Genomic DNA, 23,249 nt, shown 5'->3' with positions numbered 1-23,249 from the left:
GCGGATGCCTGCTGAAATGCTTCAGCAGGCATCCAGGGCAAACGCCGAGGGGGACCACCCAGTAATTTTGTATGATCCCGGCTGTCACAGACAGCCAGGACCATGCTAACGTATAGGAGCTATCCGTCGGTTAGTTAACCGACCAATCGCAGGGGGGGGGGGGGGGGTGGTTACTTCCTCCTGCCCTGCCCGGCCCCTGAAAGTCCGGAGAGCACGGGAGGAAGACCGGAGGACGCTGCGGGGGACGGGGGAGTGCTGGGGACCGGCCCCGGTACTTACCTCGTCCCTGAAGACCTGAATCCCGGCAACGGAGACGGCGGCAGCGGCGACAGGTGAGTTCCTCTTCAGCCGCGGTCGGGCCCTTTACAGCAATGCACGTCGCCGTAAAGCGACATGCATTGCTGTATTGGGACCCTGTATACTACAACTCCCAGCATGCCCAGACAGCCCTTGGCGTCTGGGCATGCTGGGAGTTGCAGTTTTGCAACATCTGGAGGTCCACAGTTTGGAGACCACTGTGCCCTTCCAGATGTTGCAAAACTACACATCCTCAGCATGCCCTTACTGTCCAGGCATGCTGGGAGTTGTAGTTCTGTAACATCTGGCCCTTCAGATGTTGCAGAACTACAACTCCCAGCATGCCTGGACAGTAAGGGCATACTGGGAGTTGTAGTTTTGCAACATCTAGAGGGCTGCAGCTTGGACATCACTACACAGTGGTCCCCAAACTGTTCTCCTCCAGCTGTTACGTAACCACTACTCCCAATATGCCCTTCGGCTGCCTGGGCATGCTGGGAGTTGTGGTTTTGCAACAACTGGAGGCACACTGGTTGGGAAACATTGTCTGTTTCCTAACTCAGTGTTTCCCAACCCGTGTGCCTCAAGCTGTTGCAAAACTATAACTGTCAGCATGCACTGATAGACTGTGCATGCTGGGAGTTGTAGTTTTGCACCAGCTGGAGGTTCCCCCCTGTGAATGTACAGGGTACATTCACATGGGCAGGGGGCTTACAGTGAGTATTAGGCTGCAAGTTTGCGATGCAGCAAATTTTGTGCGGCAGCTCAAACTCACAGCGGGAAACTCGCTGTAATCCCCCGCCCATGTGACTGTACCCTAAAAGCACTACACTACACTACACTAACACAAAATAAAATAATAAGTAAAAAAACACTACATATACACATACCCCTACACAGCCCCCCTCCCCAATAAAAATGAAAAACGTCTGGTACGCCACTGTTTCCAAAATGGAGCCTCTAGCTGTTGCAAAACAACAACTCCCAGTATTGCCGGACAGCCGTTGACTGTCCAAGCATGCTGGGAGTTTTGCAACAGCTGGAAGCACCCTGTTTGGGAATTGCTGGCGTAGAATACCCCTTTGTCCACCCCTATGCAAATCCCTAATTCAGGCCTCAAATGCGCATGGCGCTCTCACTTCGGAGCCCTTTCATATTTCAAGGCAACAGTTTAGGGTCACATATGGGGTATCGCCGTACTCGGGAGAAATTGCCTAACAAATTTTGGGGGGCTTTTTCTCCTTTCACCCCTTATGAAAAGGGGAAGTTGGGGTCTACACCAGCATGTTGGTGTAAAAAAAAAAAAAATTTTACACTAACATGCTGGTGTTGCCCTATACTTTTCATTTTGACAAGAGGTAAAAGGGAAAAAAAGCCCCCCAAAATTTGTAATGCAATTTCTCCCAACTACGGAGATACCCCATATGTGGGCGTAAAGTGCTCTGGGGGCGCACAACAAGGCCCAGAAGGGAGAGTGCACCATGTACATTTGAGGTGATTTGCACAGGGGTGGCTGATTGTTACAGCAGTTTTGACAAATGCAAAAAAAACAAAACCCCACATATGACCCCATTTCGGAAACTACACCCCTCACGGAATCTAATGAGGGGTGCAGTGAGAATTTACACCCCACTGGTGTCTGACAGATCTTTGAAACAATGGGCTGTGCAAATAAAAAAATTTGTACAGCCCACTGTTCCAAAAATCTGACAGACACCAGTGGGGGGTAAATGCTCGCTGTACCCCTTGTTAAGTTCCTCAAGGGGTCTAGTTTCCAAATATGTATGCCATGGGGGGTTATTCTGCTGTTCTGGCACCATAGGGGCTTCCTAAATGCGACATGCCCCCGAGCAAAATTTGCTCTCAAAAAGCCAAATATGACTCCTTCTCTTCTGAGCATTGTAGTTCGCCCGTAGTGCTCTTCAGGTCAACTTATGGGGTACCTCCATACTCAGAAGAGATGGGGTTACAAATTTTGGGGGGTATTTTCTGCTATTAACCCTTGCAAAAATGTGAAATTTGGGGGGAAACACACATTTTAGTGACATTTTTTTATTTTTTTTTACATATGCAAAAGTCGTGAAACACCTGTGGGGTATTAAGGCTCACGTAATTCCTTGTTACATTCCTCAAGGGGTCTAGTTTTCAAAATAGTATGGCATGTGTATTTTTTTTGCTGTTCTGGCACCATAGGGGCTTCCTAAATGCAACACGCCCCCCAAAAACCATTTCTGAAAAACGTACTCTCCAAAATCCCCTTGTCGCTCCTTTGCTTCTGAGCCCTCTACTGCGCCCGCCGAACACTTTACATAGACATATGAGATATGTGCTTACTCGAGAGAAATTGGGCTACAAATATAAGTATACATTTTCTCCTTTTACCCCTTGTAAAAATTCAAAAATTGGGTCTACGAGAAAATGCGAGTGTAAAAAATGAAGATTGTGAATTTTCTCCTTCACTTTGCTGCTATTCCTGTGAAACACCTAAAGGGTTAAAACGCTGACTGAATGTCATTTTGAATACTTTGGGGGGGGGTGCAGTTTTTATAAGTGGGTCATTTGTGGGGTATTTCTAATATGAAGACCCTTCAAATCCACTTCAAACCTGAACTGGTCCCTGAAAAATAGTGAGTTTGAAAATTTTGTGAAAAATTGGAAAATTGCTGCTGAACTTTGAAGCCCTCTGGTGTCTTCCAAAAGTTAAAAAAAAGTCAATTTTATGATGCAAACATAAAGCAGACATATTGTATATGTGAATAAAATAAAATAAATATTTGGAATATCCATTTTCCTTACAAGCAGAGAGCTTCAAAGTTAGAAAAATGCTAAATGTTCAGATTTTTCATCAAATTTTGGGATTTTTCACCAAGAAAGGATGCAAGTTACCACAAAATTTTACCACTATGTTAAAGTAGAATATGTCACGAAAAAACAATCTCGGAATCAGAATGATAACTAAAAGCATTCCAGAGTTATTAATGTTTAAAGTGACAGTGGTCAGATGTTCAAAAAATGGCCGGGTCCTAAGGTGTAAAATGGCTGGGTCCTTAAGGGGTTAAGGGCCAGTGCATGTACCCATAGGTATGACCTCTAGCAAGTTCCCGGCATGAGTCACGTTCATCAGAAAAAGGCTCGTGCACAGAACTTGCTGGGTATTGTATGGTTGCCCTGGCAACTGTACCACCCAGCATCAGCTGCCTCTCTCCGCACCACATTGTGCAGATCACGCAGGAGAGAAGCTTTGGACACATAAAAAAAAAACTCATGTCATCCATTTTGCTAACCTGATTTTTCGCACACAGAAATAAAATAAATGAATCGAACAAGTCAAAGATTGGTTTAAAAAAGGGGGAACTTTATTTATTATTTCTTACAATGTTTGTGTAGGGATTTTATGTAACCTCCATCACTCACTAAGAGCGAACAGTAACTAATACTCAGGACAGGAAAAACCTCCAGAGGGGAGGAAACCTGTAGGGAATCCATGGCTACTGTACTGCCCTTCCTCTGGGCATACTAAAGGAGGTTACCTCTAGAATTTGGGCAAAGTGTCTGTGTATGTGCGTGATTCCAGGGGCTATGCCTTCATCCAACTTTTTGCTGTACGTCTAGAAATGCGACTCCACGTCTGGAAATAGTGCATCTAAGATAGGAAAACAAAAGATGGATTATCTACATGTTTATTATAGAAATGCACATGGAACTGCACTAAAGACCTTTGGGACACAACAATATGACACTTACCGGCAGTCACAGTCGTGTATGAGTCTCCATTCCCTGGTACAGTGTCCAGCATCGGCCCCTGACTGATGAACAATGAGCAGGAGCCGTGTTATTTCTGCTCAGTGCTGCTCTCTGGTGGCAAAGTAGTTATGACATCACATGTGTGACACGCTGCTCCTCCTGGGAGTTCTATTTGAGTAGTGATGCTCTCTGATTGGCTGAAATCCAAAAAAGCTTTTTAACATATTCTGCATGACTGTAATCTAAGGGATTTTTGGCAATTTTTATTAAAATGACGTTACTCCCCATGGGTGTGTTATATTTGTTTCACCTAACCAGACACTCTGTATTTGTAATATCATTTGGTGGCCCCAACAGCCTGGGCCCATAGGTTTCTTACACAGAACAGTGCGGCTCCGGGAGGCTCAATGAGCATCGATGGCTGCTGGGACGTCAGACGAGTGAAGCCCCTGACGTTGCGGTGTGGAGCAGAAGAACGTCACTAGTCAGACGTCCCAGCAGCCATCGCTGCTCATTGATTTTAAATGGTTGTGGCTCCTGATACCAGTCCAAGATCAGTCAGCAAGGGCCAAGAATGACATAGTGCATCAGTGATCCCCTGTGGCTGTCCAGCTGTTGCAAAACTACAACTCCCAGCATGTACTGACAGTAAAGTGCTCTGTGGGTGCGCTAGAGGGCTCAGAAGAAAAGGAGCGACAATAGAATTTTGGGAGAGTGTTTGGTTGGAATAGAAGTCTGGGGCCATGTGCGTTTACAAAGCCTCCATGGTGCATGAACAGTGGACCCCCCCACATGTGACCCCATTTTGGAAACTACACCCCTCACGGAACATAACCAGGGGTGCGGTAAGCATTTACACCCCACTGGCATTTGACAGATCTTTGCAACAGTGGGCTGTGCAAATGAAAAATTACACTTTTCATTTTCACGGACCACTGTTCCAAAAATCTGTCAGTCACATGTGGGGTGTAAATGCTCAATGCACTCCTTGTTACATTCCGTGAGGGGTGTAGTTTCTGAAATGGGGTCACACGTGGGTATTTATTTATTTTGCGTTTATGTCAGAACCGCTGTAACCAGCAGCCACCCCTGTGCAAATCACCAATTTAGGCCTCAAATGTACATGGTGCGCTCTCACTCCTGAGCCTTGTTGTGCGCCCGCAGAGCATTTTACACCCACATATGGGGTATTTCCGTACTTGGGAGAAATTGTGTTACAAATTTTGGGGGTCTTTTTTTCCTTTTACGTCTTATGAAAATGAAAAGTATGGGGCAACACCAGCATGTTAGTGTAAAAATGTAATTGTTTTACACTGACATGCTGGTGTATAACCCAATTTTACTTTTTCATATGTGGTAAAAAGGAGAAAAAGCCACCCAAAATTTGTAGCCCAATTTCCCTTGAGTACAGAAATACCCCATATGTGGCCTTAAACTGTTGCCTTGAAATATTACAGGGCTCCAAAGTGAGAGAGTTCCATGCGCATTTGAAGCCTAAATTAAGGATTTTCATAGGGGTGTTCCCGGGTGCAAGCGTTACACTTGCCTCCTCCACCAAAAATACTGTACATCAGGGTGCCTCCAGCTGTTGCAAAACTTCCAACATGCCTGCACAGTCAATGGTTGTCTGGCAATACTGGGAGTAGTTATTTTGCAACAGCTGGAGGCTCCGTTTTTGATGTACAAGGCGTTTTTTTTTTTTTATTGGGGGGGCACAGTGTAAGGGTGTAGTGTATATTAGTGTTTTACTCTTTATTTAGAGTTAGTGTAGAGAAGTGTTGTGTTTTTAGGGTACATTCACATGGGTGGGGGTTTACAGGGAGTTTCCCGCTGCAGCGGAAAATTTTCCACATCTCAAACTTGAAGCGGGAAACTTGCTGTAAACCCCTGCCTATGTGAATGTGCCCTGTACATTCACGTGGCGGGGGGGGCAAAACTACAACTCCCAGCATGCACTGACAGAACGTGCATGCTGGGAGTTGTAGTTATGCAGCAGCTGGAGGCACACTGGTTGGCATTGGGAAACACTGAGTTAGGTAACAAACTACCGCAGTGTTCCTGCACCACTGTCTGTTTCCTAACTCAGTGTTTCCAACCCATGTGACTCCAGCTGTTGCAAAACTACAACTCCCAGCATTCATGGTCTGTCAGTGCATGCTGGTAGTTATAGTTTTGCAACAGCAGGAGGAACACGGGTTGGGAAACACTGAGTTAGGAAACAGACAATGTTTCAAACCAGTGTGCCTCCAGTTGTTGCAAAACTACGACTCCCAGCATGACCAAACAGCCGAAGGGAATGTTGGGAGTTGCAGTTATGCAACAAGTGGAGAAGAACAGTTTGGAGACCACTGTTTAGTGGTCTCCAAACTGTAGCCCTCCAGATGTTGCAAAACTATAACTCCAAGCATGCCCAGTGTGCCCAGGCATGCTGGGAGTTGTAGTTCGGCAACATCTTGAAGGACACAGTTTGGAGACCACTGCACAGCCAAAGGTTGCCTGGGCATGCTGGGAGTTGTAGTTTTGAAACTCCTAGAAGCAGCAATGAAGATCACTTTACAGCGACGCTGGATCCACTCACCTGCCGCCTCCTTTCAGACGCCGATCCCTGGTCCCTGCAGGTAACTGCCACCGGTTCCCCGACTTGCATAGACTTGCATTGAGGGGGCGTGGCCATGACATCACGAGCCTCCGTCACTGCACCCGACGCTCTAAACAAACGCCGGGGTCCCCAACGGCAGGATCCCTGCGATCCCTATGGATAGGGGATAAGATGTCTAGGTGCAGAGTACCCCTTTAAGACACAATACTATACACCAGAAGAAAGCGCCCCTAAAGAATAAGAAAGAAGTCTAGAGTGTGGAGTGCAGTAAACACTTCAATATGTTTATCCAATCTAAACAATACATGGCTGAACACAGGGGACAGCAAAAGTGCAATGGGGGGAGATTTATCAAAACCTGGGCAGAGGAAAAGTTGACCAGTTGCCCATAGCAACCAATCAGATTGCTACTTTCATTTTGCAAAGGCCTTGTTAAAATTGAAAGAAGTGATGTGATTGGTTGCTATGGGCAACTGGTCAACTTTTCCTCTCCTCAGGTTTTGATAAATTTCCTCCAATGTCTTTTGGTTCTTGACCATCGTCATATTACACCGCCCCAGCGGTCAGACACCCCCCCCCCCCCCCCCGTTATCAGCTGCTTATGCTCTATCCCATGGATAGGGGATAAGATCATTTTTGCCATAGTTCCCCTTTATTCGGCCAGAACACACCCAAAATCAGTTCCAGACAAACTTTGCTTTGCATCCTGCCATTTCTCCCAGCTGCTCTTTTTCTACCTGCATGTAAGGCATGCCTACACTCTCTTCCTAATTCCTTAAAGGGTTACTCCAACCCTAGGCAGCCGATGTCTGATCACTGAGGTCCCGCCGATCGGACCCTTACGATCTCTGTGCAGCACCCGGCGTTCTAACCAATATGTTTAGAAAGCTAGGTTCTTGTGGCGCGGGTCATGATCTCATGCAACATCCATTCATGTCTATGGGAGGTGGTGTAACGTCACAACCCCTGCCATGGGAACCCAGCGTTCTAAACATACTGTTTAGAATGCCAGGTGCTGCTTGAGGATCTCTAAGGTCCCTAGCGGCGGGAGCCCAGCAATCAGACATCTTATCCGCTATCCTTTAGATAGAGGATATGATGTCTAGGGGCGAAGTACCACTTTAAGGGCCAGTGCACGTACCCATAGGTATGACCTCTAGCAAGTTCCTGGCATGAGTCCCGTTCATCAGAAAAAGGATCGTGCACGGAACTTGCTGGGTATCGTATGGTTGCCTCGGCAAATGTACCACCCAGCATCAGCTGCCTCTCTCCGCACCACATTGTGCAGATTGCGCAGGAGAGAAGCTTTGGACACATAAAAAACCTCATGTCCTCAACATTTTGCTAACCTGATTTTTCGCACACAGAAATAAAATAAATGAATCGAACAAGTCAAAGAATGGTTTAAAACAGGGGGAACTTTATTTATTATTTATTAAAATGTTTGTGTAGGGATTTTATGTAACCTCCATCACTCACTAAGAGCGTACAGTAACTAATACTCAGGACAGGAAAAACCTCCAGAGGGGAGGAAACCTGTAGGGAATCCATGGCTACTGTACTGCCCTTCCTCTGGGCATACTAAAGGAGGTTACCTCTAGAATTTGGGCAAAGTGTCTGTGTATGTGCGTGATTCCAGGGGCTATGCCTTCATCCAACTTTTTGCTGTACGTCTAGAAATGCGACTCCACGTCTGGAAATAGTGCATCTAAGATAGGAAAACAAAAGATGGATTATCTACATGTTTATTATAGAAATGCACATGGAACTGCACTAAAGACCTTTGGGACACAACAATATGACACTTACCAGTCACAGTCGTGTATGAGTCTCCATTCCCTGGTACAGTGTCCAGCATCGGCCCCTGACTGATGAACAATGAGCAGGAGCCGTGTTATTTCTGCTCAGTGCTGCTCTCTGGTGGCAAAGTAGTTATGACATCACATGTGTGACACGCTGCTCCTCCTGGGAGTTCTATTTGAGTAGTGCTGCTCTCTGATTGGCTGAAATCCAAAAAAGCATTTTATCATATTCTGCCTGACTGTTATCTAAGGGTTTTTTGGCAATTTTTATTAAAATGACGTTACTCCTCATGGGTGCGTTATATATTTGTTTCACCTAACCAGACACTCAGTATTTGTAATATCATTTGGTGGCCCCAACAGCCTGGGCCCATAGGTTTCTTACACAGATCGGTGCGGCTCCGGGAGGCTCAATGAGCATCGATGGCTGCTGGGACGTCAGACGAGTGAAGCCCCTGACGTTGCGGTGTGGAGCAGAAGAACGTCACTAGTCAGACGTCCCAGCAGCCATCGCTGCTCATTGATTTTAAATGGTTGTGGCTCCTGATACCAGTCCAAGATCAGTCAGCAAGGGCCAAGATTGACATAGTGCATCAGTGATCCCCTGTGGCTGTCCAGCTGTTGCAAAACTACAATTTCCAGCATGTACTGACAGTAAAGTGCTCTGTGGGTGCGCTACAGGGCTCAGAAGGGAAGGAGCGACAATAGAATTTTGGGAGAGTGTTTGGTTGGAATAGAAGTCTGGGGCCATGTGCCTTTACAAAGCCTCCATGGTGCATGAACAGTGGACCCCCCCCCCCCACATGTGACCCCATTTCGGAAACTACACCCCTCACAGAACATAACAAGGGGTGCAGTAAGCATTTACACCCACTGGCATTTCACAGATCTTTGTAACAGTGGGCTGTGAAAATGAAAAATTACACTTTTCATTTTCACGGACCACTGTTCCAAAAATCTGTCAGTCACCTGTGGGGTGTAAATGCTCAATGCACTCCTTGTTACATTCCGTGAGGGGTGTAGTTTCTGAAATGGGGTCACACGTGGGTATTTATTTATTTTGCGTTTATGTCAGAACCGCTGTAACCAGCAGCCACCCCTGTGCAAATCACCAATTTAGGCCTCAAATGTACATGGTGCGCTCTCACTCCTGAGCCTTGTTGTGCACCCGCAGAGCATTTTACACCCACATATGGGGTATTTCCGTACTTGGGAGAAATTATGTTACAAATTTTGGGGGTCTTTTTTTCCTTTTACGTCTTATGAAAATGAAAAGAATGGGGCAACACCAGCATGTTAGTGTAAAAATGTAATTGTTTTACACTAACATGCTGGTGTATAACCCAATTTTACTTTTTCATATGTGGTAAAAAGGAGAAAAAGCCACCAAAAATTTGTAGCCCAATTTCCCTTGAGTACAGAAATACCCCATATGTGGCCTTAAACTGTTGCCTTGAAATATTACAGGGCTCCAAAGTGAGAGAGTTCCATGCACATTTGAGGCCTAAATTAAGGATTTTCAGAGGGGTGTTCCCGGGTGCAAGCGTTACACTTGCCTCCTCCACCAAAAATACTGTACATCAGGGTGCCTCCAGCTGTTGCAAAACTTCCAACATGCCTGGACAGTCAATGGTTGTCCAGCAATACTGGGAGTAGTTATTTTGCAACAGCTGGAGGCTCCGTTTTTGACGTACAAGGCGTTTTTTTTTTTTTATTGCAGGGGGGGGCACAGTGTAAGGGTGTAGTGTATATTAGTGTTTTACTCTTTATTTAGAGTTAGTGTAGTGAAGTGTTGTGTTTTTAGGGTACATTCACATGGGTGGGGGTTTACAGGGAGTTTCCCGCTGCAGCGGAAAATTTTCCACACCTCAAACTTGAAGCGGGAAACTTGCTGTAAACCCCTGCCCATGTGAATGTGCCCTGTACATTCACGTGGCGGGGGGGCAAAACTACAACTCCCAGCATGCACTGACTGAACATGCATGCTGGGAGTTGTAGTTATGCAGCAGCTGGAGGCACACTGGTTGGCATTGGGAAACACTGAGTTAGGTAACAGACTACCGCAGTGTTCCCGCATCACTGTCTGTTTCCTAACTCAGTGTTTCCAACCCATGTGCCTCCAGCTGTTGCAAAACTACAACTCCCAGCATTCATGGTCTGTCAGTGCATGCTGGGAGTTATAGTTTTGCAACAGCAGGAGGCACACGGGTTCTGAAACACTGAGTTAGGAAACAGACAATGTTTCAAACCAGTGTGCCTCCAGTTGTTGCAAAACTACGACTCCCAGCATGACCAAACAGCCGAAGGGAATGTTGGGAGTTGCAGTTATGCAACAACTGGAGAAGAACAGTTTGGAGACCACTGTTTAGTGGTCTCCAAACTGTAGCCCTCCAGATGTTGCAAAACTATAACTCCAAGCATGCCCAGTGTGCCCAGGCATGCTGGGAGTTGTAGTTCGGCAACATCTTGAAGGACACAGTTTGGAGACCACTGCACAGCCAAAGGTTGCCTGGGCATGCTGGGAGTTGTAGTTTTGAAACTCCTAGAAGCAGCAATGAAGATCACTTTACAGCGACGCTGGATCCACTCACCTGCCGCCTCCTTTCAGACGCCGATCCCTGGTCCCTGCAGGTAACTGCCACCGGTCCCCCGACTTGCATAGACTTGCATTGAGGGGGCGTGGCCATGACATCACGAGCCTCCGGCACTGCACCCGACGCTCTAAACAAACGCCGGGGTCCCCAACGGCGGGATCCCTGCGATCCCTATGGATAGGGGATAAGATGTCTAGGTGCAGAGTACCCCTTTAAGACACAATACTATACACCAGAAGAAAGCGCCCCTAAAGAATAAGAAAGAAGTCTAGAGTGTGGAGTGCAGTAAACACTTCAATATGTTTATCCAATCTAAACAATACATGGCTGAACACAGGGGACAGCAAAAGTGCAATGGGGGGAGATTTATCAAAACCTGGGCAGAGGAAAAGTTGACCAGTTGCCCATAGCAACCAATCAGATCGCTACTTTCATTTTGCAAAGGCCTTGTTAAAATTGAAAGAAGTGATGTGATTGGTTGCTATGGGCAACTGGTCAACTTTTCCTCTCCTCAGGTTTTGATAAATTTCCTCCAATGTCTTTTGGTTCTTGACCATCGTCATATTACACCGCCCCAGCGGTCAGACCCCCCCCCCCCCCCCCCGTTATTAGCTGCTTATCCCCTATCCCATGGATAGGGGAAAAGATAATTTTTGCCATAGTTCCCCTTTATTCGGCCAGAACACACCCAAAATCTGTTCCAGACAAACTTTGCTTTGCATCCTGCCATTTCTCCCAGCTGCTCTTTTTCTACCTGCATGTAAGGCATGCCTACAATCTCTTCATAATTCCTTAAAGGGTTACTCCAACCCTAGACAGCCGATGTCTGATCACTGAGGTCCCGCCGATCGGACCCTTACGATCTCTGTGCAGCACCCGGCGTTCTAACCAATATGTTTAGAAAGCTAGGTTCTTGTGGCGCGGGTCATGATCTCATGCAACATCCATTCATGTCTATGGGAGGTGGTGTAACGTCACAACCCCTGCCATGGGAACCCAGCGTTCTAAACTTACTGTTTAGAATGCCAGGTGCTGCTTGAGGATCTCTAAGGTCCCCAGCGGCGGGACCCCAGCAATCAGACATCTTATCCCCTATCCTTTAGATGTCTAGGGGCGAAGTACCTCTTTAACCCCTTAAGGACTCAGCCCATTTTGGCCTTAAGGACTCAGACAATTTAATTTTTACGTTTTCATTTTTTCCTCCTCGCCTTCTAAAAATCATAACTCTTTTATATTTTCATCCACAGACTAGTATGAGGGCTTGTTTTTTGAGCGACCAGTTGTCCTTTGTAATGACATAACTCATTATATCATAAACTGTATGGCGCAACCAAAAAACACTATTTTTGTGGGGAAATTAAAACGAAAAACGCAATTTTGCTAATTTTGGAAGGTTTCGTTTTCACGCCGTACAATTTATGGTAAAAATGACATGTTTTCTTTATTCTGAGGGTCAATACGATTAAAATGATACCCATTATTACGTACTTTTATATTATTGTTGCGCTTAAAAAAAAATCACAAACTTTTTAACCAAATTAGTACGTTTATAATCCCTTTATTTTGATGACCTATAACTTTTTTATTTTTCCGTATAAGCGGCGGTATGGGGGCTAATTTTTTGCGCCATGATCTGTACTTTTTTTTGATACCACATTTGCATATAAAAAACTTTTAATACATTTTTTATAATTTTTTTTTAATAAAATGTATTAAAAAAGTAGGAATTTGGGACTTTTTTTTTTTTTCTTTCACGCCGTTAACCGTACGGGATCATTAACATTTTATTTTAATAGTTCGGACATTTACGCATACCAAATATGTCTCTAAAAAAAATTTTTACACTTTTTGGGGGTAAAATGGGAAAAAACGGACGTTTTACTTTTTTATTGGGGGAGGGGATTTTTCACTTTTTTTTTACTTTTACTTTTACATTTTTTTAAATTTTTTTTTACACTTGAATAGTCCCCATAGGGGACTATTCATAGCAATATCATGATTGCTAATACTGATCTGTTCTATGTATAGGACATAGAACAGATCAGTGTTTTCGGTGATCTTCTGCTCTGGTCTGCTTGATCACAGACCAGAGCAGGAGACGCCGGGAGCCGCACGGAGGAAGGAGAGGGGACCTCCGTGCGGCGTTATGAATGATCGAATCCCCGCAGCAGCGCTGCGGGCGATCCGATCATTCATTCAAATCGCGCACTGCCGCAGATGCCGAGATCTGTATTGATCCCGGCACCTGAGGGGTTAATGGCGGACGCCCGCGAGATAGCGGGCGTCGGCCATTGCCGGCGGGTCCCTGGCTGCGATCAGCAGCAGGGATCAGCCGCGCATGACACGGGCATCGCTCCGATGCCCGCGGTTATGCTTAGGACGTAAATGTACCTCCTGGTGCGTTAAGTACCACCTCACCAGGACGTACATTTACGTCCTGCGTCCTTAAGGGGTTAAGGGCCAGTGCACGTACCCATAAGTATGACCTCTAGCAAGTTCCCTGCATGAGTCCCGTTCATCAGAAAAAGGATCGTGCACGGAACTTGCTGGGTATCGTATGGTTGCCACGGCAACTGTCCCACCCAGCATCAGCTGCCTCTCTCCGCACCGTATTGTGCAGATCGCGCAGGAGAGAAGCTTTGGACACATAAAAAAAAAAACTCATGTCATCCACATTTTGCTAACCTGATTTTTCACATACAGAAATAAAATAAATGAATCGAACAAGTCAAAGATTGGTTTAAAAAAAGGGGAACTTTATTTATTATTTATTACAATGTTTGTGTAGGGATTTTATGTAACCTCCATCACTCACTAAGAGCGAACAGTAACTAATACTCAGGACAGGAAAAACCTCCAGAGGGGAGGAAACCTGTAGGGAATCCATGGCTACTGTACTGCCCTTCCTCTGGGCATACTAAAGGAGGTTACCTCTAGAATTTGGGCAAAGTGTCTGTGTATGTGCGTGATTCCAGGGGCTATGCCTTCATCCAACTTTTTGCTGTACGTCTAGAAATGCGACTCCACGTCTGGAAATAGTGCATCTAAGATAGGAAAACAAAAGATGGATTATCTACATGTTTATTATAGAAATGCACATGGAACTGCACTAAAGACCTTTGGGACACAACAATATGACACTTACCAGTCACAGTCGTGTATGAGTCTCCATTCCCTGGTACAGTGTCCAGCATCGGCCCCTGACTGATGAACAATGAGCAGGAGCCGTGTTATTTCTGCTCAGTGCTGCTCTCTGGTGGCAAAGTAGTTATGACATCACATGTGTGACACGCTGCTCCTCCTGGGAGTTCTATTTGAGTAGTGCTGCTCTCTGATTGGCTGAAATCCAAAAAAGCTTTTTATCATATTCTGCCTGACTGTTATCTAAGGGATTTTTTGGCAATTTTTATTAAAATGACGTTACTCCTCATGGGTGCGTTATATATTTATTTCACCTAACCAGACGCTCAGTATTTGTAATATCATTTGGTTGCCCCAACAGCCTGGGCCCATAGGTTTCTTACACAGAACAGTGCGGCTCCGGGAGGCTCAATGAGCATCGATGGCTGCTGGGACGTCAGACGAGTGAAGCCCCTGACGTTGCGGTGTGGAGGAGAAGAACGTCACTAGTCAGACGTCCCAGCAGCCATCGCTGCTCATTGATTTTAAATGGTTGTGGCTCCTGATACCAGTTCAAGATCAGTCAGCAAGGGCCAAGAATGACATAGTGCATCAGTGATCCCCTGTGGCTGTCCAGCTGATGCAAAACTACAATTTCCAGCATGTACTGACAGTAAAGTGCTCTGTGGGTGCGCTACAGGGCTCAGAAGGGAAGGAGCGACAATAGAATTTTGGGAGAGTGTTTGGTTGGAATAGAAGTCTGGGGCCATGTGCGTTTACAAAGCCTCCATGGTGCATGAACAGTGGACCCCCCCCACATGTGACCCCATTTCGGTAACTACACCCCTCACAGAACATAACAAGGGGTGCAGTAAGCATTTACACCCCACTGGAATTTGACAGATCTTTGCAACAGTGGGCTGTGCAAATGAAAAATTACACTTTTCTGTCAGTCACCTGTGGGGTGTAAATGCTCAATGCACTCCTTGTTACATTCCGTGAGGGGTGTAGTTTCTGAAATGGGGTCACACGTGGGTATTTATTTATTTTGCGTTAATGTCAGAACCGCTGTAACCAGCAGCCACCCCTGTGCAAATCACCAATTTAGGCCTCAAATGTACATGGTGCGCTCTCACTCCTGAGCCTTGTTGTGCGCCCGCAGAGCATTTTACACCCACATATGGGGTATTTCTGTACTTGTGAGAAATTGTGTTACAAATTTTGGGGGTCTTTTTTTCCTTTTACGTCTTATAAAAATGAAAAGTATGGGGCAACACCAGCATGTTAGTGTAAAAATGTAATTGTTTTACACTAACATGCTGGTGTATAACCCAATTTTACTTTTTCATATGTGGTAAAAAGGAGAAAAAGCCACCAAAAATGTGTAGCCCAATTTCCCTTGAGTACAGAAATACCCCATATGTGGCCTTAAACTGTTGCCTTGAAATATTACAGGGCTCCAAAGTGAGAGAGCTCCATGCGCATTTGAGGCCTAAATTAATGATTTTCATAGGGGTGTTCCCGGGTGCAAGCGTTACACTTGCCTCCTCCACCAAAAATACTGTACATCAGGGTGCCTCCAGCTGTTGCAAAACTTCCAACATGCCTGGACAGTCAATGGTTGTCCGACAATACTGGGAGTAGTTATTTTGCAACAGCTGGAGGCTCCGTTTTTGACGTACAAGGCGTTTTTTTTATTTTTATTGGCGGGGGGGGGCTCAGTGTAAGGGTGTAGTTTATATTAGTGTTTTACTCTTTATTTAGAGTTAGTGTAGTGAAGTGTTGTGTTTTTAGGGTACATTCACATGGGCGGGGGTTTACAGGGAGTTTCCCGCTGCAGGGAAAAATTTTCCACATCTCAAACTTGAAGCGGGAAACTTGCTGTAAACCCCTGCCCATGTGAATGTGCCCTGTACATTCACGTGGCGGGGGGGGGGGGGGGGCAAAACTACAGCTCCCAGCATTCATAGTCTGTCAGTGCATGCTGAGAGTTATAGTTTTGCAACAGCAGGAGGCACACGGGTTGGGAAACACTGAGTTAGGAAACAGACAATGTTTCAAACCAGTGTGCCTCCAGTTGTTGCAAAACTACGACTCCCAGCATGACCAAACAGCCGAAGAGAATGTTGGGAGTTGCAGTTATGCAACAAGTGGAGAAGAACAGTTTGGAGACCACTGTGTAGTGGTCTCCAAACTGTAGCCCTCCAGATGTTGCAAAACTATAACTCCAAGCATGCCCAGTGTGCCCAGGCATGCTGGGAGTTGTAGTTCGGCAACATCTTGAAGGACACAGTTTGGAGACCACTGCACAGCCAAAGGTTGCCTGGGCATGCTGGGAGTTGTAGTTTTGAAACTCCTAGAAGCAGCAATGAAGATCACTTTACAGCGACGCTGGATCCACTCACCTGCCGCCTCCTTTCAGACGCCGGTCCCTGGTCCCTGCAGGTAACTGCCACCGGTCCCCCGACTTGCATAGACTTGCATTGAGGGGGCGTGGCCATGACATCACGAGCCTCCGGCACTGCACCCGACACTCTAAACAAACGCCGGGGTCCCCAACGGCGGGATCCCTGCGATCCCTATGGATAGGGGATAACTGGCACCCCCGATCCCGATCCCCCCCCCCCCCCCCAGTTCCTCATCTGTCGGGCGGCGCTTCTCCACTCACCCCCGGTCCTCAGCTTTCACCCATCATGTGCTTGTAGTGCCCTGTGACGGTACGTCAGCGGGAGGTGGGCAGAGTTTTCTGGACGCCGACGTGCATAGAAAGCAAGTCAGCAAGCAACAGGCCCTGGTAAGCTGCTCCTAAGGGGCTCGGGCTCTAGGTTTTTTGGGGGGCTCTAGGTACTGGGGGGGGGGGCTCTAGGTACTGGGGGGCTTGTGCTGAGCTAAACCCCCACTCTGCAGGGGGGAGTGATGATGTAGTGGAGTGAGGTGGGTTGGTGAAAGGGGGGGGAGTGATGGAGTGGAGTGTAGGGGTGATGGAGTGGGGGACGGGGGTGATGCATGGGGGACGGGGTTAATGGAGTGGGGTGGGGGGGGGGTGATGGAGATGGGTGTGATGGAGTGGAATGAGGGGGGGGTGATGGAGTGAGGTGGGATGGGGTGATGGAGTGGGTGTTTTTTAAATTTTTTTTAATGTATGAAATGTATGATGTTCGGGGTGCAGCGGCGGGTGTATGCTGTAGCATAGCAGCTGGGGTGCAGGCCGTACCAGGTGACACCAGGCTGATGGGGTGACACCATGATGCCCCCCCTCAGCTCCTCAGATAGCTCCATTCGCCAGATACCAACATCCACCAAACACTCCCGCCCCCGGAACTCTCACATAGCTGGGTCTGCCATCACCGCCCTACCCTCCCCATCCCCCCGTCCACGTCCTCGTGTAGCCGCGTTCGCTTTGCTACCAATCCCCCATGGCACCCTCATCATCCACCAGCAACACCCCCCTCCCCAGGAGTAGCACCCCCATCAGCAGATCCTGCTGGTGGATGATGGGGGTGCTACTGCCAGGAGGACCCCCATCAACCACCCCATGATGCATCAGCTAACGGATAATGAGGGGTGCTACTGTGGGGGGGGGGGGGGGGGGGGTTGCTGGTGGATGATGGTGGTGCTGCTGCCAGGAGGATGGTGCTGCTGATGGATGATGGGTGGGCTACTACCAGGGTGGCAGTAACACCCTCATCATCCATCGGCAGCACTCCCTTCCTGGCAGTAGCACCCCCATCATCCACCAGTAACACCCCACCCCTATCACAGTAGCACCCTCATCATCCATCGGCAGCAATATCTTCCTGGCAGGAGCACCCCCATCATCCAGCATAATATACCAGGGCACAGTGGCTAAATTAATTCTGGGGGAACAGTGGTATAATTAATTCTGGGGGCACAGTGGTATAATTAATTCTGGGGGCACAGTGGTATAATTAATTCTGGGGGCACAGTGGTATAATTAATTCTGGGGGAACAGTGGTATAATTAATTCTGGGGGAACAGTGGTATAATTAATTCTGGGGGCACAGTGGTATAATTAATTCTGGGGGCACAGTGGTATAATTAATTCTGGGGCACAGTGGCATCATTAATTCTGGGGCACAGTGGAATCATTAATTCTGGGGCACAGTGGTATAATTAATTCTGGGGGAACAGTGGTATAATTAATTCTGGGGGAACAGTGGTATAATTAATTCTGGGGCACAGTGGCATCATTAATTCTGGGGCACAGTGGCATCATTAATTCTGGGGCACAGTGGAATCATTAATTCTGGGGGCACAACGGCATCATTTATTCTGGGGGGACAGCAGCATCATTTATTCTGGGGGGACAGCAGCATGATTTATTCTGGGGGGACAGCGGCATCATTTATTCTGGGGGGACAGCAGCATGATTTATTCTGGGGGGACAGCGGCATCATTTATTCTGGGGGGACAGCGGCATCATTTATTCTGGGGGGACAGCAGCATGATTTATTCTGGGGGGACAGCGGCATCATTTATTCTGGGGGGACAGCGGCATCATTTATTCTGGGGGCACAGCGGCATCATTAATTCTGAGGGCACAGCGGCATAATTTATTCAGGGGGCACATTGGCATCATCAATTCTGGGGCACAGTGGCACCATTAATTCTGGGGCACAGTGGCATCATAAAATCTGCACCGAAAAACAAGGTAATATACAAAAGGCGCAGTGTGTGGAAGTATTATAATCGCAGGGCCCAGTGTGTGGCAGTACTATATTCAGGAGAGCACAGTGTGTGGCAGTACTATATTCAGGAGAGCACAGTGTGTGGCAGTACTATATTCAGGAGAGCACAGTGTGTGGCAGTATTATATTCAGAGAGCGCAGTGTGTGGCAGTGTTATATTCAGAGAGCGCAGTGTGTGGCAGTATTATGTTCAGGGAGCACAGTGTGTGGCAGTGTTATATTCAGAGGGCACAGTGTGTGGCAGTGTTATATTCAGAGAGCACAGTGTGTGGCAGTATTATGTTCAGGGAGCACAGTGTGTGGCAGTTTTATATTCAGAGAGCGCAGTGTGTGGCAGTATTATATTCAGAATGTGCAGTGTGTGGCAGTATTATATTCAGAGAGTGCAGTGTGTGGTAGTATTATATTCAGAGGGTACAGTGTGTGGCAGTGTTACATTCGGAGAGCACAGTATGTGATAGTATTATGTTCAGAGGGTATAGTGTGTGGCAGTGTTATATTCAGAGAGTGCAGTGTGTGGTAGTATTATGTTCAGAGGGTACAGTGTGTGGCAGTGTTACATTCGGAGAGCGCAGTATGTGGTAGTATTATGTTCAGAGGGTATAGTGTGTGGCAGTGTTATATTCAGAGAGTGCAGTGTGTGGTAGTATTATGTTCAGAGGGTACAGTGTGTGGTAGTATTATATTCAGAGAGTGCAGTGTGTGGTAGTATTATGTTCAGAGGGTATAGTGTGTGGCAGTGTTATATTCGGAGAGCGCAGTGTGGCAGTATTATATTCAGAGAGTGCAGTGTGTGGCAGTATTATATTCAGAGAGTGCAGTGTGTGGCAGTATTATATTCAGAGAGTGCAGTGTGTGGCAGTATTATATTCAGAGAGTGCAGTGTGTGGCAGTATTATATTTAGAGGATGCACTGCGTGTTAGTATTATATTCATGGGCATACTGTCTGGTATGGTTATAATAATTATTGTTTTCATATAGAGGATCAGAATGCGCTGACATAGTGAGGAGCCGTCTGGGCGTCAACTTCTGCAGAGAGAAGATTTAGCTGGACCTGGTGGTATGTACCAGCTGAATTATATAAAGAAAGACTATAGAGAAGACGTCACCTGTATTCACAGCTATGCAGTTATGATGTGTGAAACTACAACTCCCAGCAGAACCTTATTACTGTTACGCCTAGCGCTCCGGGTCCCCGCTCCTCCCCGGAGCGCTCACGGCGTCTTTCTCCCTGCAGCTCCCCGGTCGGTCCCGCTGACCGGGAGCGCTGCACTGTCATGGCCGTTGGGGATGCGATTCGCACAGCGGGACGCGCCCGCTCGCGAATCGCATCCCAGGTCACTTACCCGTTCCCGTCCCCTGCTGTCATGTGCTGGCGCGCGCGGCTCCGCTCTCTAGGGCGCGCGCGCGCCAGCTCCCTGAGACTTAAAGGGCCAGTGCACCAATGATTGGTGCCTGGCCCAATTAGTTAATTGGCTTCCACCTGGTCCCTGACTATATCTGACCTCCTCCCATGCACTCCCTTGCCGGATCTTGTTGCCCTTGTGCCTAGTGAAAGCGTATTGTGTGTCTAAAGCCTGTGTACCAGAACTTCTGCTATCCACCCTGACTACGAACCTTGCCGCCTGCCCCCGACCTTCTGCTACGTCCGACCTTGCTTCTGTCTACTCCCTTGTACCTCGCCTATCGTCAGCAGCCAGAGAGGTGACCCGTTGCTAGTGGATACGACCTGGTCACTACCGCCGCAGCAAGACCATCCCGCTTTGCGGCGGGCTCTGGTGAAAACCAGTAGTGACTTAGAACCGGTCCACTAGCGCGGTCCTCGCCAATCCCTCTCTGGCACAGAGGATCCACTACCTGCCAGCCGGCATCGTGACAGTAGATCCGGCCATGGATCCCGCTGACGTCCCTCTGCCTTATATCTCTGATATCACCACGGTGGTCGCCCAGCAATCCCGACAGATCGCCCATCTAACCCACCAGCTGTCGGAAGTATTCACCATTGTGCAGCAACTTCAGTCGCAACTTCAGCAGCAATCATCTCCTCCGCCAGCTCCTGCACCCCTTCCGCAGCGAGTGGCCACTCCTAGCCTCCGCCTGTCCTTGCCGGACAAATTTAATGGGGACTCTAAGTTTTGCCGTGGCTTCCTTTCGCAATGTTCCCTGCACATGGAGATGATGTCGGACCAGTTTCCTACTGAAAGGTCTAAGGTGGCTTTCGTAGTCAGCCTTCTGTCTGGAAAAGCTCTGTCATGGGCCACACCGCTCTGGGACCGCAATGACCCCGTCACTGCCTCTGTACACTCCTTCTTCTCGGAAATTCGAAGTGTCTTTGAGGAACCTGCCCGAGCCTCTTCTGCTGAGACTGCCCTGCTGAACCTGGTCCAGGGTAATTCTTCCGTTGGCGAGTACGCCATACAATTCCGTACTCTTGCTTCTGAACTTTCCTGGAATAATGAGGCCCTCTGCGCGACCTTTAAAAAAGGCCTATCCAGCAACATTAAAGATGTTCTGGCCGCACGAGAAACTCCTGCTAACCTGCATGAACTCATTCATCTAGCCACGCGCATTGACATGCGTTTTTCTGAGAGACATCAAGAGCTCCGCCAGGAAAAAGACTTAGATCTCTGGACACCTCTCCCACAGTCTCCACTGCAATCTGCGCCTAGGCCTCCCGCCGAGGAAGCCATGCAAGTGGATCGGTCTCACCTGACCCTGGAAGAGAGGAATCGCCGTAAGGAAGAGAATCTTTGTCTGTACTGTGCCAGTACCGAACATTTTTTGGTGGATTGCCCTATCCGTCCTCCACGTCTGGGAAACGCACGCTCGCACCCAGCTCTCGTGGGTGTGGCGTCTCTTGATGCTAAGTCGGCTTCTCCACGTCTCACGGTGCCTGTACGGATTTCTACTTCAGCCAGCTCTTCCCTCTCAGCCGTGGCCTGCCTGGACTCTGGTGCTTCTGGGAATTTTATTCGGGAGTCCTTGGTGAATAAATTCCGCATTCCGGTGACCCGTCTTGTCAAGCCACTCCACATTTCCGCGGTCAACGGAGCCAGGTTGGATTGCACCGTGCGTTACCGCACGGAGCCCCTCCTAATGTGCATCGGACCTCATCACGAGAGAATTGAATTTTTGGTCCTTCCCAATTGCACTTCCGAAATTCTCCTTGGACTACCCTGGCTTCTACACCATTCCCCAACCCTGGACTGGTCCACTGGGGAGATCAAGAGTTGGGGTCCCTCTTGTTCCAAGGACTGCCTTAAACCGGTTCCCAATACTCCCTGCCGTGACCCTGTGGTTCCTCCTGTATCCGGTCCCCCTAAGGTCGTTAGGGACTCTGCCTGCCACAGAAAATGCCTCTCCCCCCCTCCCAGTCCCTTCAGGCAAGCCTCTGTGTCCCCTCATGGCTCCCGTCCTTGTGTCTCCCTGCCCCGTGCCAAGCTTCACCCTCTGCCCTCCCTCCCCATTCCTACTCCTGCTGTACTGCCTGCCATTGAGGAAACCATCCATTCCTTCCCGGTGTCCTCATCCCAGGGGAGGCAGTCACCGGACAAAAAAAAGGGGAGACCTAAGGGGGGGGGTACTGTTACGTCTAGCGCTCCGGGTCCCCGCTCCTCCCCGGAGCGCTCACGGCGTCTTTCTCCCTGCAGCTCCCCGGTCGGTCCCGCTGACCGGGAGCGCTGCACTGTCATGGCCGTTGGGGATGCGATTCGCACAGCGGGACGCGCCCGCTCGCGAATCGCATCCCAGGTCACTTACCCGTTCCCGTCCCCTGCTGTCATGTGCTGGCGCGCGCGGCTCCGCTCTCTAGGGCGCGCGCGCGCCAGCTCCCTGAGACTTAAAGGGCCAGTGCACCAATGATTGGTGCCTGGCCCAATTAGTTAATTGGCTTCCACCTGGTCCCTGACTATATCTGACCTCCTCCCATGCACTCCCTTGCCGGATCTTGTTGCCCTTGTGCCTAGTGAAAGCGTATTGTGTGTCTAAAGCCTGTGTACCAGAACTTCTGCTATCCACCCTGACTACGAACCTTGCCGCCTGCCCCCGACCTTCTGCTACGTCCGACCTTGCTTCTGTCTACTCCCTTGTACCTCGCCTGTCGTCAGCAGCCAGAGAGGTGACCCGTTGCTAGTGGATACGACCTGGTCACTACCGCCGCAGCAAGACCATCCCGCTTTGCGGCGGGCTCTGGTGAAAACCAGTAGTGACTTAGAACCGGTCCACTAGCGCGGTCCTCGCCAATCCCTCTCTGGCACAGAGGATCCACTACCTGCCAGCCGGCATCGTGACAATTACTGCTTAGGTCATACTGGATGCTGTAGTTTTAAATGGTAAAAACTTCTCTAGCATTTCACTATTCTTGGCAATTGATATATTTAATTA

At 48.2% G+C, this 23,249-nt stretch overlaps 2 long non-coding RNA genes across 3 annotated transcripts; both read right to left on the bottom strand.

The window, feature by feature from the left end:
* Positions 1-8,035: 8,035 nt before the first annotated feature.
* LOC130360869 (uncharacterized) lies at positions 8,036-11,048 on the bottom strand. 2 transcript variants are annotated; one of them, XR_008890847.1, is made up of 3 exons: positions 11,034-11,048; positions 8,450-8,643; positions 8,036-8,348 (listed from the first exon to the last, which is right to left on the bottom strand). It is a non-coding gene; the product is annotated as an uncharacterized LOC130360869 (long non-coding RNA). The 2 variants fall into 2 exon arrangements; XR_008890846.1 differs by lacking the exon at positions 11,034-11,048 and adding an exon at positions 8,828-8,842.
* A 2,718-nt stretch (positions 11,049-13,766) lies between these two features.
* Positions 13,767-16,576, bottom strand: LOC130360868 (uncharacterized). Its single transcript, XR_008890845.1, has 3 exons — positions 16,562-16,576; positions 14,182-14,375; positions 13,767-14,080 (listed from the first exon to the last, which is right to left on the bottom strand). It is a non-coding gene; the product is annotated as an uncharacterized LOC130360868 (long non-coding RNA).
* Positions 16,577-23,249: the final 6,673 nt, after the last annotated feature.

Source organism: Hyla sarda, chromosome 3 (assembly GCF_029499605.1).
Source record: "Hyla sarda isolate aHylSar1 chromosome 3, aHylSar1.hap1, whole genome shotgun sequence".
Lineage (NCBI taxonomy): Eukaryota > Metazoa > Chordata > Amphibia > Anura > Hylidae > Hyla > Hyla sarda.
The sequence above is the reverse complement of the archived record's forward strand: the minus strand, read 5'-3'. Positions and strand labels throughout refer to the sequence as shown.